This window comes from Pleurodeles waltl, chromosome 9, assembly GCF_031143425.1.
Source record: "Pleurodeles waltl isolate 20211129_DDA chromosome 9, aPleWal1.hap1.20221129, whole genome shotgun sequence".
Taxonomy (NCBI): Eukaryota; Metazoa; Chordata; class Amphibia; order Caudata; family Salamandridae; genus Pleurodeles; species Pleurodeles waltl.
The window spans coordinates 837295035-837312772 of NC_090448.1; positions in this window are offsets into that span (position 1 = coordinate 837295035).

Genomic DNA, 17738 nt, shown 5'->3' on the forward strand with positions numbered 1-17738 from the left:
GTTGTGGTTACCGGTCATCTTCTTACTGATTTTCTGCTGCCCCTGAGAATAAAGCATCTGGTTGAATTCTGAGCGGTTGAGGATACAGGGTGCACTTATCACTAGCATTTTCTTCTATTCGGACATCCACTTCACCACTGTTATTTATTAGATATGTAGGCTAGGATTTTTTGGCATACTAGGAGGGGAGCACAGAGTGATGAAGGCAGACAGTGAGGAAAGGTGAAGGAAGAATTGCCTAATTAGTAATGATCAAAGTTCTTCGAGTGTGGTCCAGATATACTGATTTTTTAAATGAGGCAGACATTCCTGTTGATGGGCACTTCAAGGTCGCATGTAGAGTGAATGAATAAATGTGAGTACACATGCTGTATTGATGATATGGCCATGTGATGGGTGTCTTTTCACATCCTCATCCAGCATTCTTAACTACAAACTAACTGGTAGAGAGGAAGCAGCAGGTTTGGAAAACTAGTCGGTTCTCTTTAAACATCGACGCAAGAATAAAATCAATGGATGGTCTAGCTTCTTCAGAGTGGCATCATCTGTTTTACTCGGCCACAAGGTTAGCATTTTTCATGAGGACCACAGTGCCAATAAGTGGGCGGATGGTATAGAACAAGGACTTTGCGTGGAAAACTTCGCAAAACGTTAATGCATTCATTGCTTCATGCTATTTGAGCAGTCTTAACATTAATAATGATGTTGGTAAAGTCTTTAGTAACATGATCCGTGGTGTGTGAGGTCTTCTCTAATTGTATCAGTGAAGATGTCATCCACAATGCTTCCTTCGCATGTTAAGATTTGGAGTTGTGCACAATTTATGACTTTTGTAAATTTACTTTTAAAATGTATCGCCATTTCAATTACGCTTTTTTCAAAGAACAAGTGTATTATGCATTTTCTAAAGCACCATGTCAAGATCACATTTTTTTCCATGTAGAACATGAAATGTAAACAATACCCGTTTCTATGGGAAGCCGTTCATGTCAAAATTACAGCTCCCCATATTGGACACCTCCATATAGCGTGCTGCAAAATGAATATGACACACACCAGAATGAATGTACTATGTGTCAAAATAATTATGATACCTGGCAGAGTGAATCTGAATTGAACCAAAACAAATATGAAACCTGGCAGAATGAATATGCTACTTAGTGATTAATACGAATAACACACACACACCAAATTGAATAAGAAATATACTGAAATATATATAAATCATGCTGAAATTATTATGTCCCTCACTGTAAACAAAAAAAGCAATCACTGAAATGAATACAACATTCACCAAGAAGAATGGGGCATTTCTTGAAATGATTGAATTATGCAAGAGAAATATGAAATACATTGAAATTAATACGGCAGATTGAAAATAATATAAAGTATTGAAATTAATATATTATATTCTGAAAAAACAATGCACAGTGAAACTAATACAATGTACATTGAAATGAACATTAAACATGTTGCAATGAATTTGAATTGTGTTGAAATCAATATTACCGAGATGGCAATGAATATGAGACACACAGAAATTAATAGGAGATGATTGAAAATGAATATGGCTTGTGTTGAAATTAATGCAATCCCATTGAATTGAAGTTGACATGCCTTCAAATGAGTATGACCACAGCTGAAATTCACATGAGATTTGTTAAAATGAATATGGCACGCCTTGAAATTAATATGACAAATATTCAAATTAATATGACACATATTCAAATTAATATGATATATGTTAAAATTGATAAGTGGCATCTTAAAATTACTATGACAAGTGTTAATATGAATATGACATTCATTGAAATAAACTTAACATTGATTGAAAAGAATATAACACATGTTAAAATGAATATGACGAGTTGAAATGAATATGACCATCATTGAAATGAATTTGACATGTTTTAAAATTAATACAAATAACGTTAAAATGATCATGACATTTATCACAATGAATTTGGCTTGCATTGAAAGTGATGTGATACACATTGACATGATTATGATATATGTTGCAATGGATATGATTCATGTTAAAATTAAGATGTGTTAATATGAATGAAGCATCCATTGAAAGAAATATGACACATGCTAAGATGAATATGACATGCATTGAAACAAATATGAGCTCCACCGAAATTAATTCAACATGTCTTAAACTGGATATGACCAATGCTGACATTAAAATGAAACTTGTTAAAATGAATATGTTGTGCTTTGAAATTGATATGATACACAGCAAAATAAATAATGCATATATTGAAATTAATATGACCTATGTTGAAATGGATATGACCGGTGTTAAACGTATTATGTCAGGTGTTAAGGTGAATATGACATCCATTGAAATGAATGACATCCATAGAAAGGAATATGACACATATTAAGATGAATATGAGCCACTTTGGAATGAATATGACACCTGGTGAAAATAATATGGCCACATCAAAAGTAATATGACATTCTGTAACATGAATATCACACTTTTTTAAATGAAAATGAAACTGTGAGATAAATGTAACATGCTTTGATATGAATTAGGTAAATATTGAAATGAACACAAGCCATGATTAAATGAATATGATTGCTGTTTAAATGAATATGGCTTGTTCTGAACTTATGTTGATTTGCTTTAAAATTAATATTACATATTGAAATCAATGTTACATATTCTCAAAGGGTCGCATTACGAGTTTGGTGGTTTGTGCACCACCATGGCGGTGGTGTGACCGCCATCTGCTTGGCAGTCAGACCATAGTATTACGATGCTGGCAGTCCCATAGGGAAAGACTGCCGCAGTCCCTCCAGCACCATCAGGCAGCGCAGACCACTGCGGCAGCGAGGCAGGCCAAAAAGGCCGACGGAGCCAGTGTTTCAGATGGAAACATTATGATGTTGCCTACCGCCTGCATGACCGTGGCAGTCCATCCACCACACCCCATCAGGTGGAAACGGAAAGCATAAAGGAAGCAACTCACCTGCAGGCAGTGTTACATGACCTGTGCCGCCATGAAGCCCATCACACACACGTCCTGCTGCAGGTGCTGCTCATCGATGGAACCACACAGCACCCACATTGCAACACAATGGAAGGTCAATGGGATGCAGAATAGGTTGTGAAACAAATATCCAAAGCTCACAACACAAACAATACCTGCATAATAGTGATGGTGACATCAGGAGCATACAAGGACACATTTCACTTTGCACATGCCCCAAAAACAGAATTTGCATAGGAACTGACCCTTCATGTATCTCAGGGACAAACAATATTTGAGCCAAATGATATGCCTAGCTGCCAAATGTGTAAGCCAAGTCAAGAAAGCACATACAACGGCTACAGCATGGTCCCGACATCTAGATGATGTAGCTGTAAGGTACACACATCAAAGTGGACACATGGTCAGTCAAATCCAAAGGAAGCTACCACAATTTAACACCCTACATGTGTGGACAAACAAAACTCTAGCTCTTGCACATGAGACAAAAGTACAGTCTATATCAAGGGACAAATCTACACCATACATGCTGACATTGGACAACATACGATGACATACTTACCCTAGCAAGCATAACACAATGCAATGGCACCCCAATTGGATCAACACCCACATATCCATACAGTGAACATCTACCCTTGTCTTGGGTGAGCAACACTTCCCACAAAGTCAGATATTGAAAAACAACAGCAAATGTGGTGGATGTGTCTGTGGGTGTTGTGGTGGTGTCTGGGGGTATGGTGACTGAGGTGTGTGGGGCTGTGGGTTGTGAGCTGTTGTAGGAGACTGGCCTGGCTTGTAGTGGGTACCTTAGGTACGTACACCTTATACCAGGTCCAGTTATCCCTTATTAGTGAAATGTAGTAGTGTTCTAGCAGCTTAGGCTGATGGAGGTAGCTGTAGCAGAGCAGCTTAGGCTGAACTAGGAGACATGCAAAGGTCCTGCAATACCACTTATAGTTACACAGTACTTATACACAATAAAAGACAATACTCAGTGTTACCAAAAATAAAAGTACTTTATTTTAGTGACACAAGGCCAAAATTATCTTAGAGGCAATACTCCTTCTGGAGGTGAGTATTATACACAATAAATACACTAGTAAATAGTCATAGGATAGTGCAAACAGTAGAAATGACCATAGAACACAATAGGAAGAAATAGGCCTTGGGGCAACACAAACCATATACTAAGAAAGTGGAATGCGAATCACGAATTTCCCCCTACGCAAGTGTAGTGTGCAGAGGGGCACTGGGAGTGTAAGAAAACCACAAAGGTTGGTAAAATACCCCACCCCAGAGCCCGGGAAAGTAGGAGTAAAGTACTGCAAGTTTCCTCAGGGCACACTAAAAGTCGTGAATAGAGTTATTGCAAGAACCAAGCAGGGCTGAAAGCAACAAATGGTGGATTCTTGGACCTGAAGACCTGTAAAGAAAGGTGGCCAAGTCCAGAAGTCGCAGAAGATTCCAGGAAGGACAGGAGCCCTTGCCAACCTAGAAGATGGTGCAAAAGAGGATTTTCCGGTTGGAAGAAGTCTGCAGAAGAGCACCAAAGAAGTTGGCTGTGGGTTCCTGCCTGATGCAAAGGATGTCCCACGTGGAGATGTTGGATGCAGGTGAGTTGTTGCGCTGGATTAGTCCAACAAGGCTTGGTTCAAGCAATGTTGTGGATTGTGTCAAAATGGTGCTGCCTGAACCCAGGGGGACATGGGGGGCTCAACTCAGACTGAGGAGGCAGAGGGGGCTCCCAACACTGGAGGGAACCCACTGATGACCAGACAGCACCCACAGAGGTCCCAGGACATGGGGACAAAGAAGGTGCAAATTCCAGTTGCTGCAGCACTACAAAAGAAGGTCCCACACCGCCGGAGAACCACTCAGCGAGTTGAGCATCGCAGGATAGAGTGCTGGGGACCTGGGCCAGGCTATGCATGAAGGATACTTGCAAATAGTGCAAAGAGGCCTCAGGAGGTGAAGATGACGTGGTGCAGAGGGGTGCTGTTGCTAATGGGGAAGGCAAGCTCTTACCTCCTCCAAATGTGGACAGCTGGACCTTAGGACAGTCTGTGTCGAAGCGGTCCACCACCTGTGTTCCAAGGAGCACGCTTGTTATCAGGAGAGGAGTCCCAGAGAACCGGTCATCGTCTTAGAAGGTGCCTGCTGGAGCAGGGAAGTGACTCTGTCACTCCACGGGAGATTTCTTTGGTCCTTCTGGTGCAGGGTGAAGACAGGGAGTCCCCAAAGTGTGCACACCATGGAAACTGTTGCAGTTGCTGGCTGGAGCTGGAGCTGAAGTTGCAGAGTCGCAGTAGCCTTTCTGGATACCTTGTTGCAGTTACAGCGGTTCCTGGAGCAGTCTAAGGTCAGAGGATGAAGCAGGAGTTGCAGAGGATTCCTGGTGGAAACTTGCAAGCCAAAATTGAAGAGGAACCCACAGGAGAGACCCTAAATAGCCCTGAGAGGAGTATTCGCTACCTACCCAGGTATGCACCTATAAGGAGGGGTCTCTGATGTCACCTGTTGGCACTAGCCACTAAGAGATCTCCAGAGTGTCCCCACTCCCTGGAAAACAAGATGGCTAATGCCAGGGACACAATGCAGGAGCTCTGGGCACCACCCCTGGAGTGGTGATGGACAGGGGAGTGGTCACTCCACTTCCCTTTATCCAGTTACGCACCAGAGCAAGGACAGGGGGTCCCTGAACCGGTGTAGACTGGCTTATGCAAGGAGGGCACCATCTGTGCCCTGTACAGCATTTCCAGAGGCTCTGGGAGGCTACCCATCCCAAGCCTATAACACCTATTTTCAAAGGGAGAGGGCGTAACACCCTCCTCCCAAAGGAAATGCTTTGTTCTGCCTTCCTGGGACTGGGCTTATCAGACCCCAGGAGGGCAGAACCCTGTATGTGAGGTGGCAGCAGCTGTAGCTGCAGTGCAAGCTTCAGAGAGCTGGTTTGGCAGTACTGGGGGTACATAGTGGAGCCCACAGGATGCATGGGATTGGACCCCCAATACCAGATTTGGAATGGGGGAACACTTCCATGATCCTAGACACCTTACATGGCCATACGTGGAGTTACCATTGTGAAGCTACATATAGGTGTTGACCTACATGTAGTGCATGCGTGTAATGGTGTCCCCGCACTCATGAAGTCCATGAATTTGGCCGTGGACTGCGTGGGGGCACCTTTGCTAGTGCAAGGGTGCCGTCACAATTAGTAAGTTTGCACCTAGCCTTCAGTAAATGAAGGTTAAAAATACAGGTGACTTATAAGTTACTTACGTGCAGTGAAAGTGGCTGTGAAATAGTGTGTGCACTATATCACTCAGGCTGCAGTGGCAGTCCTGTGAAAGGGTTTGGCTGAGCTCCTTATGGGTGGCAGAAGAAATGTTGCTGCCCATAAGGATCTCCTGGAACCCCAATGCCCTGGGTACCTTGGTTCCATATTCTAGGAACTTATAAGGGGGGGTCCAGTGTGCCAATTGGAATTGGCGTATGAAGTCACTAAACTATAGTGACTAATTTGGAAGCAGAGAGAGCATAAGCACTGAAGTTCTGGTTAGCAGAACTTCAGTGACACAGTTAAGCACTACTGACAACACACACAGTAGGCCACAAACTATGAGAACTGGGGTCCTGGCTACCAGGATCCCAGTGAGACAGTAAAAATACACTGACATACAAAGAGGCAACTTTCTCACAGGTGTTGTCTGGGTGTATGGTGGGTGTGATGGATGTGTTCTTGAAATGGTGGCTGATGTGGTGTCTGTGGGTGAATGTTGAGTGTCTGCATGCCGGTGTGCCTGGTAGAGTTTGTGTCGCTGTTTGTGTGTGTTGAGGTTGGTGCATGCGGATGTGTCTGTGTGCTTAGGACAAGTAGGGGAATAAGAAATTTGAATAAGAAAGAGAGGTGGTGGGAGGGAGGATTGGGTATGGATTGCTGTCATCATTGAGGAAGCCAGAGCCTGAAAAGATCTCTGTAGGCCAGACTCAATCGAAATCATGAACACCATCCACTCCAGCTCTCCATAGGACCCCTGCACTCACCACACCCCTCAACAAAGCAAGCTCCGTCATCGCACCCCAACTACGGAAGATCATCAACAGCTCCTTTGAGTCTGACACCCTCCTGGAGAGCTGGAAACACGCAGAGATCAACGCCCTCCTCAAAAAATCCAAGGCGGACCGCAAGGACCTCAAGAACTTCCGGCCTATCTCCCTGCTCCCCTTCCCGGCAAAATTCATCGAGAAGGTTGTCAACAGACAACTAACCTGCTTCCTCGAGGAAAATTGCACCCTGGACCCTTCCCAATCCGGATTCCGCAGCAACCACAGTACCGAAATCGCCCACATCGCCGCCACCGACAACATCAGAACCATACTGAACAACGGCGAAACCGCAGCCCTCATCCTCCTGGGCCTCTCAGACGCGTTCAACACCCTCTGCCACCACACCCTACGCTCACGCCTCAGCAATGCAGTAATCCATGACAGAGCCCTGGACTGGGTCACCTCCTTTCTCACTGGCAGAACCCAGACAGTTTGCCTCCCCCCATTCCGCTCGGAGGCCACCAAAATCATCTGCGCCGTACCCCAGGGTTCATTCCTCAGCCCGACCCTCTTCAACATCTACATGGCCCTGCTTGCTAAAATCACCCGATCCCACAACCTCAACATCATCTCAGACGCTGACGACACCCAGCTGATCCTATCCCTCACTAAGGACTCCCCCAAGATCAACCTCCACGAAGGAATGAAGGCCATCGCCGAATGGATGAAGAGCAGCTGCCTCAAACTCAATTCCAAAAAGATGGAAGTCCTCATCTTCGGCTCCACCCCCTCCGCATGGGATGACTCCTGGTGGCCTGCCACTCTCGGAGCTGCTCCGACTCCCACCGACCACGCACACAACCTAGGATTAATCTTCGACTCCCCATTATCCATGACCCAGCAAGTCAATGCCATCTCCTCCTCCTGCTTCAACACCTTCCGCATGCTCCGAAGGATCTACAAATGGATACCCACCAAAACCAGAAGAACAGCCACCAAGCCCTCGTAAACAGCAAACTGGACAATGGCAGTGCCCTATACGCAGGAACCATGGCCAAACTCCAGAAGAGGCTGAAACACATCCAGAATGCCTCTGCATGCCTCATCTTGGACATCCTACACCACTGCCACATCACAGACCACCTGAGAAACCTGCACTGGCTCCCAGTCAACAAAAGAATCACCTTCAAACTCCTCACCCACGCTCACAAAGCACTGCACAACACTGGACAAGAATACCTCAACAGACGGCTCTCCTTCTACACCCCCGACCCAGCATCTCCGCTCCGCTGACCTCGCCCTCGCAACGGTCCCACACATCCGCAGAACTACAACCAGCGGTAGATCATTCTCGCACCTCGCCACCAAAACGTGGAACACGATTCCCACCCACCTGACCCAGACCAAAGACCTCTTTACCTTCAGGAAACTTCTCAAGACCTGGCATCTATTTGTCACATATGCAATAGCACAACAATAAGAAATGATGCTCCAAATCCTGCCATGTTGCTGACAGCAATACAGTATCCTGAAGAAGGTGACATGGAAATACTCACGTCACACTGGAAACATGCCAACAATTCACACTTCACCATGTGTAAATTGTCCCAATTGAGTCATGGAGGTAGTACTAATGTTGCTCGGATATACTAGATATTTGGCATGGAATGTACACTGTAGTCAAAATTTGCAAATTGACAGAGAGATATGTTGTTCAAATACATAACACAATGAAACAGCTAGCCCCCGGAAAATCACCACTACTATATGGCACCCCTTATAATGACAAACTCTGATTGCATCAGTAGAAGCCATTAGTTCTTTGTAAATTGGAGAGGCCCAGGGATTTACAAGCACTTGTAGAAGGCCCTGGACATGTTGCCCAGTGGGAAGCTACATCACTGTCTCCATTTTGGTCCTGCAAACCCAGATGTCCGTAGATGAATGGTTCTACCCAACCACATGTAATTCCAACAAAACTGCAAGTCACTCCATTATGTGTGCCAACAGTCAGGCAACAAACCTTTCCCCTTTTACATGTGCAATGCACTTTGCCACGTGATGCCACATCAATGGCTTGAAAATGGACATTGTGTGTAAAACCTCTAGTCCCACGTGTCATAACTCTCATTGCTACTGAAGTTGTACATGCCAAATGACATGCAATGACGGGTGAGAGTATGTGTGAGCCAACAATCAATGATGACACACTCCTGTCTGCGGCACCACATAAAATGCAGCCTCATTCCATATGTCCAATTCCAAAGACAGGTTGGCATGCAACTATATGTGAGGGAATACAGAAATATTCCTGTGAACACAGGTAGACGAAGCATGAAACAGCAGTGTACACATTTTGTTAAAAGAGAATGGGACACACGCTAACATGTCAGCACAAGGAATTTTGGCAACAGTGATGGGACATAAACGATGTCAATGGACATTCCCCACTTAGCAAGGGAAAGTTTTGATCTGTAGCTGCACCCAAAGAACAATGTATGCTCTGTCACATGTGTGATACCACCTTCACATGTCAGACAGTAGTGAGGCACCAGCACTCATCACACACTGAAAACAAGTGGCCTCTTGGGAGCAGATGTCAATTTACTCACTTGACCAGACACATGGCTGAGGACAGTGATCCATCACTTCTTTTTCTCTGGACTATAACACTGAGGAGTAGTGGTCTGTTGAGTAGAATTTAGACCTACTACAACAACAAACCTTCCTTGATTGATCACTACACAAAGCAATCTGTTGTCCCTGGAGAGCAATTGTTTTGTGGATTGTACTCAGTTGTGTCCTAGGTCCCTGGGCTACTAGGCAAGGCACATCAATATGCACCAAATTACTTATCTCCACAAATAGTTATTCATCTTGTGTGTCACACATGGTCCATCCCCAGTCATCAGGAATAGATGTCAGAACCTAACACATTAACTTGGCTGTGTGACAGGAAGTAATATTTCTTGTAATCGTTGTGTCTGCTGTGCTCCCTGCAAATGCCCATCAAGGTCTGGGTATGCTACTGCCAGAATGCGGGCCCCTAGGGGGGTCATGCTTCGAGGTGTGCCCGCCCACGGTGGGAGGACAGCCCTATCTTTATCTCTGAGATATTCTGGCCCAGCACCTCAGGTTCTTCCACCTCTTGCAACAGTGGGCACTTTGCCAGCTATGAACCCCCAGGGTCTGCACCTCCTGGGCAATGGCTCTCCAAATCTCCTTCTTTTGATAGGTGTTTACCTATATGGATGCAAGAGACAAATCAAGGGATTACAAACACAAGTTTTTTCTCAAATGGTTGTGTCACACACGTCAGAAACAACAAGCATAAAATGGGCAATTTGTCAACACACCACAAGTGTGAAGCACATGCCATTAAGTACAGGGACATGAGTACACACTTTTGGATTCATCTGCAGACTAACCCACTACCCTGCTCAAGGCCTACAATGACTAAGCAAGCCTAATGACACCAGGTATTTGATGCTCCAGCAACAAGTACTGTGATGTGAGCCACAATGAAACACCACACAGCAACGTGGTTTCTGAAGGGTAAACTCGTTAGGCCTGACTGGACAAACACATTTACACTCTGCAACACTGACTCAATGCATACAGTCTCTACAGGCAACTATCATAGTACAGACTTCACCCTCACACTTGAGTGACAATAAAAGGGCTGGCATGGTGGGCACGGAAAGTATCTTCCCTGTACATGTGTGGACATGTGGCCTACCAAATGCAGACTCATGTCACTTCAGAGTAGGTTTCGTGGTATGTACCTGTATCACAAAACACTCCTATAAACATGTTTCCAACCTACAAAGAGAACAACTCAGCGAGTTGAGCGTCACAGGATGAGTGCTGGGGACCTGGGCCATGCTGTGCACGAAGGAATTTTCCAAATAGTGCACAGAGGCCTCAGGAGGTGAAAAAGACGCAGTACACAGGGGTACCGGCGCTCTCAGGGAAGGTCAGGTCCTATCTCCTCCAAATTGTGTCAGCAGGACCTCAGGACAGCCTATGTCAATGGGGTCCACCCTCTGTGTCCTTAGGAGCATGCTCGCCGCTGTGAGAGGAGTCCAAGGGTACTGGTCGTCGTCTTGGAAGGTGCCTGCATGAGCAGGGGAGTGACTCTGTCATCCCACGGGAGATTTCTTCGGTCCTTCTGGTGCAGGATGAAGACAGGAAGTGCCCAGAGCATGCACACCGTGGAAACTGTTGCAGTTGCTGGCTGGAGCTGAATTTGCAGAAGAAAAGTATCCCTTGGGAATACTTTGTTGCTGTTACAAAGGTTCCTGAAGCAGGCTGCGGTTGATCCGAGGTCAGAGGGTGAAGTATTAGTTGCAGAGGATTGCTGAAGAAAACTTGCATGCAGAATCTGAAGAGAACCCACAGGAGAGACCATAAATGGCCCTGAGAGAGGGACTGGTTACCTCATCAGGTAAGGATCTATCAGGTGGGGTCTCTGATGTCACCTGCTGGCTCTGGCTACTCAGAGCCCTCCAGAGTGCCCCCACACCTTGCAAAGCAAGATGGCTGAAGTCTGGGACACACTGGAGGAGCTCTGGGTACCACCCCTGGGGTGGTGATGGACAGGGGAGTGGTCACTCCCTTTCCTTTGTCCTGTTTCATGCCAGTGCAGGGGACAAGGTGTCCCTGAACTGGTGTAGACTGGTTTATGCAAGGAGGGCACCATCTGTCCCCTTCAAAGCATTTCCAGAGGCTGGGGGAGGCTACCCCTCCCCAGCCTGTAATACCTATTTCCAAAGGTAGAGGGTGTAACACCATGCACTCAGAGGAAATGCTTTGTTCTGCCTTCCTGGGACTGAGCTGCTCAGACCCCAGGAGGGCAGAACCCTGTCTGAGAGGTGGCAGCAGCTGTAGCTGCAGGGCAAGCCTCAGAGAGCTGGTTTGGCAGTACTGGGTGTCCATGCTGGAACCTCCAGGATGCATGGAATTGGCTCCCCAATACCAGATTTGGAATGGGGGGAAAATTCCATAATCTTAGACATGTTACATGGCCATATTCAGAGTTACCATTGTGAAGCTACATATAGGTATTGACCTATATGTAGTGCATGTGTGCAATGGCGTCCCCGCACTCACAAAGTCCCAGGAAATGGGCCTGAACTATGTGGGGGCATCTTTGATAGTGCAAGGGTTCCCTCACACTTAGTAACTTTGCACCTAACCTTCAGCAAGTGAAGGTTAGACATATAGGTGACTTATACGTTACTTAAGTGCAGTGAAAACGGCTGTGAAATAGTGTGTGTACTACTTCACGCATGCTGCAATGGCAGGCCTGTGCAAGAGTTTGTCTGAGCTCTCTATGGGTGGCAAAAGAAATGCTTCAGCCCATATGGGTCTCCTGGAACCCCAATGCCCTGGGTACCTAGGTACCATATACTAGGGACTTATTAGGGGGTCCAGTGTGCCAAATGAAATTGGTAAATGAACTCACTAGCCTACAGTGACAAATGTAAAAGCAGAGAGAGCATAAGCACTGAGGTTCTGATTAGCAGAGCCTCAGTGACAGAGTCAAGCACTATAGAGACACACACATTAGGCCATAAACTATGAGCACTGGGGTCCTGACCAGCAGGATCCCAGTCAGACAGGCAAAAACATACTGACATACAGGTAAAAATGGGAGTAACATGCCAAGGAAGATGGAACTTTCCTACAACCCCCCCCCCGCAAATGAGGCTGACCTTGCCCAGATGAGTCTTCATTGTCTAAGTGGAAATATCTGGAGAGCCCATCTGCATTGGAGTGCATCCAGTTCTATGTTCCACTGTATAGTTCCTCCTCTATAGGGAAATGGACAACCTCAACAATTTAGGGTTTTCACCATTTATTTGTTTGAGCCATAATAGAGGTTTGTGATCTGTCTGAACAATGAAATGAGTCCCAAATAAGTAGGGTCTCAGCTTCTTCAGTGCCCAGACCACAGTAAGGGCCTCCCTCTCTATGGCAGACCAATGCTTTTCACTAGGAATCAACCTTCTGCTAACGAAAGCAACAGGTTGATCCCCGCCCTCTGAGTTCAGTTGTGATAGAACACCCCCTACCCCTAATTCAGAAGTACCATTTTTTGGAGTAGTTTGGGCTCTTTAATACAGGTGCAGAGCACATTGCCTGCTTAAGCTCCTCAAAAGCTTTCTGACAGCTAGCTGTCCACAATACTTTTGTAGGCATCTTTTTACTAGTGAGGTCATTAAGAGGAGCTGCAATGGAGCCATAATTCTTATTAAACCTCCTGTAATACCCTGTGAGGCCTAAAAAGGCTCTCACCTGGGTTTGAGATGTAGGGGGAGCCCAGTCCATAATGGTCTGAATCTTCCCCTGTAGTAGTGCAATCTGTTCTCCGCCTACCAGGTGGCCCAGATAAACCACTTTCCCCTGCCCTATCTGGCACTTTGAAGCCTTGATAGTTAGGCCTGCCTTTTGCAGGGCCCCAAAACTTTCCAAAGGTGGACCAGGTGATCATCCCAGGTGGAGCTAAAGACAGCTACATCATCCAAATATGCTGCACTAAAAGCTTCCAACCCTTGCAGGACTGTATTCACCAGCCTCTGAAAAGTGTCAGGTGCATTCTTCAGACCAAAGGGCATCACAGTGAATTGATAGTGCCCTCCAGTGGTTGAGAATGCAGTTTTAGGTTTTGCATCGTCTGATAATTTAATCTGCCAATACCCTGCAGTTAAATCAAAAGTGCTTAGATACTTGGAAGAAGCCAGTGTATCAATCAGCTCATCTGCCCTGGGTATAAGGTGAGCATCTGTCTTGGTTACTTGGTTGAGCCCTCTATGGTCAACACAAAACCTCATCTCTCTTTTACCATCCTTACTGTGAGGTTTTGGAAATAGCACCACTGGGCTAGCCCATGGGCTTTCTGAAGGCTCAATCGCTCCTAAGTATACCATTTTCTGAACCTCTTGTTTTTAATGCAGTCCCTGACATGGTCAGGCTGCCTATAAATCTTACTTTTGACAGGTAAACTGTCTCCAGTGTTGATTGTATGCTCACACCAAGTAGTGGTACCTGGTATCAGTGAGAAGAGTTCAGAAAACTGACTTAAAAGATTTACACAGTTATCTTTCTGCTCAGCAGGAAGACAGTCTGCAAGTACTACTCCCTCCACTAAGCCATCAGCTTCAGTGGTGGAGAAGAGATCAGGGAGAGGGTCACTCTCTTCTTCCTGTCCCTCGTCAGTTGCCATGAGCAGGGTGAGATCAGCCCTGTCACAGTAGGGTTTCAGGCGGTTGACATGGAGCACCCTAAGAGGGCTTCTGGCAGTGCCCAGGTCCACCAGGTAGGTGACCTCACCTTTCTTTTCTACAATTAGATGGGGTCCACTCCATTTGTCCTGGAGTGCTCTTGGGGCCACAGGCTCCAATACCCACACCTTCTGTCCTGGGTGGTACTCTGTCAGGACAGCCTTCTTGTCATGCCATTGCTTTTGGAGCTCTTGGCTGGCCTGAAGGTTTTTTTCTGGCCTTTTTCGTGTACTCAGCCATTCTACTTCTCAGGCCAAGTGCATAGTCCACAATGACTTGTTTTGGAGCTTTTAAAGGTTGTTCCCAACCCTCCTTAACAAGAGCAAGGGGGCCTCTCACAGGGTGCCCAAATAGGAGTTCAAAGGGGCTGTAACCTACTCCTTTTTGGGGTACCTCCCGGTAGGCGAAAGGGAGGCATGGTAATAGGACATCCCATCTACTTCTGAGTTTCTCAGAGAGTCCCATAATCATACCTTTGAGAGTTTTATTAAACCTCTCAACCAGTCCATTAGTTTGTGGATAATAAGGGGTGGTGAACTTGTAGGTAACACCAAACTCCTTCCACATTGCTTTTAGGTATACAGACAAGAAGTTACTACCTCTGTTTGACATCACTTCCTTAGGGAAGCCCAGCCTGGAAAGGATTCCCAGGAGGGCCTTTGCCACTGCAGGAGCTGTAGTGGTCCTTAAGGGGATAACTTCTGGGTACTTTGTGGCATGGTCCACTACCACAAGGATACATCTATTGCCAGAAACCGTTGGAGGGTCAAGGGGGGCAACAATATCAACCCCTACCCTTTCAAAGGGCACCCCAACCACTGTCAGTGGGATCAAGGGGGCCTTTGGGGTACCACCAGTCTTGCCACTGGCTTGGCAGGTGACACAGGAGCGACAAAACTCCTTTGTGTCTTCTGACATATGGGGCCAGTGAAAACGTGGAGCAAATCTGTCCCATGTTTTACTCTGGCCTAAATACCCAACTAAAGAGATGTCATGAGCCAGAGTTAGGAGGAATTCCCTGCACTGAAGGGGGGTGACCAGTCTCCTGGTGGCACCAGGTTTAGGGCCCCTTGCATCAGTGTAAAGGAGATTATTCTCCCAATAAACTATGTGTGTGTCAGTGACATCACCATTTTGCTGCTTGACAGCTTGCTGTCTGAGGCCCTCCAATGTGGGACAGCTTTTCTGTGCCACACTCAGCTCTTCCCTGGCAGGCCCCCCTGCACCCAAAAGCTCAGCTGTATCAGCTTCCAGCTCCTCTGGTGTAGGTTCTGCACAGGGATAGAATTTTTCTTCCTCAAAAGGGGAATCATCTGTGGAGGGAGGGATAGTGGACAAGGGTTTTTCCCTTCTTATCCCTAGTTTTTGGGAGCACTTAGTCCATTGTTCCAGGATCCACGTTTCCCTGTACTCTTTGCTTCTTGGCCTGAGCCCTGGTTAAAGCAAAGATATGCCCTGGAATGCCCAGCATTGCTGAATGAGCCTCCAACTTCACTTCAGCCAAAGCTGATGTCTCCAAATCATTGCCTAGTAAGCAATCTACTGGTAATTCAGTGGTTACCACAACTTTCTTTGGACCAGTAACCTCCCCCCCCCTTGATATTCACAACAGCCATGGGGTGGCTAAGTGTGTTATTGTGAGCATCAGTCACTTGGTACTGCTGACCAAGTAGGTGTTTTGATCAGGGTGAACCAGTTTCTCTATAACAATAGTTTCACTGGCTCCTGTGTCCCTGTAGGCCTCAACCTCAACACCATTAATTAGGGGTAGTTGCTTGTACTTACCCATATTAAGGGGACAAGCAACCAATGTGGCAAAGTCAATGCCACATCAGAGACTAAAACAGCCTCCGTGGTCTCCCTAACAAGACCAACCCCAACTACACTGACAATAGTGAGCCCAGCTACACCCTTGGATTGGCTATTTGTAGTAGACTTCCCACCACCACTGCTGCTACTAGGGGCACTAGAGGTTGCAGTTGGGGTCATGGTAGTAGGAGCCTTGGTGTTTTGTTTTGGGCAAGTGGCATCACTTGCCCAATGGCCTTTTACTTTAGATAAATAACGCCATGGCCTTTTCTGATTGTGAGAAGAGGATTTGGACCCACCACCCCAGAGGATTTTTGTGGGCCTGATGAAGACTCAGAATGTTTTTTAAATTTGTCCCCACCCTTGTCAGAAGACTTACCATCCTTCTTCTTGCCATCCTTGTATGAACTTTTCTGTTCACTCTTGTTCTGACCCATTTGTCTGCCTTCTTTCCCAATTCTCGGGGAGAGGTCAGATCTGAGTCTACCAAGTACTGGTGCAAGAAATCAGACACACAATTGTTCAAAATATGCTCTCTCAGGATTAGATGATACAGGCTTTCATAGTCAGTCACCATACTGTCATGTAACCAGCCCTCCAAGGCCTTCACTGAACAGTCTACAAAGTCGGTCCAGTCTTGAGAGGACTCTTTTTTGGTGTCTCTGAACTTAATCCTGTATTGTTCAGTTGTTAAGCCAAATCCATCCAAGAGTGCATCCTTCAAAATTATGTAGTTATTAGCATCACTTTCTCTGACAGTAAGGAGCCTATCCCTACCCTTACCAGTGAAAGATAGCCCCCAGATAGCAGCCCACTACCTTTGAGGGACCAACTGTACCATACAGGCCCTCTCAAGTGCAGCAAGCCACTTGTTATTGTCATTCCCTCCTTGTAAGGGGGGACTATCTTATGCAGGTTTCTGGAATCTTACTCTCTAACAGGATTGCTATCAAAAACACTGCTGCTGCCACCATGGGGAACTAACCCCAACCTCTGCCTTTCACTTTCCACATCCAGAGATTCCCTGTCTAAGGCCAGCTGCTGCTGTTTAAGCTTCATCTTGGCCTCTTCCAACCTCAGATTTCTGAGTTACCTTTCCATTAAGTTATCCTCAGGGTGGGAAGCTTGGGAATTGTGAGACACAGAAGAAATGTGGGAATTGGCAGAGTTGGACCTGTCCCTAACTGACTGGACTCTAGTGACCTGGCCTTTAGGAGTGAAAGGTGCCCTACTAATGTGTGGCCCCCTCCCACTACCAGTGTCACTAGATGGCCTGTTAGCTGACAGGTCCTTGGAAGAACCCTCCCCAGCAACCTCAGGGGACTCCTCTGAGTCTGACTGGGTACCCCTCTCCTATACCTCCTGATCCTGGGATGGGCCAGACTGGTTCTGGTCACTTTCTAGGAGAAGGCTAAGGAGAAGATCTTCTGTAGGATTCTTCCCAATTGCTAAACCTCTTTCAATGCAGAGATCCCTCAAACTTTTAAAGTTTAGATTCCCATATGTTGCCTGGACAACTGTGGGGGCTAAGTTATACTGCAGACATGATAGAAAAGGTTTAGGACAGAGAGAGAAAAAAGTTTTAGAACTT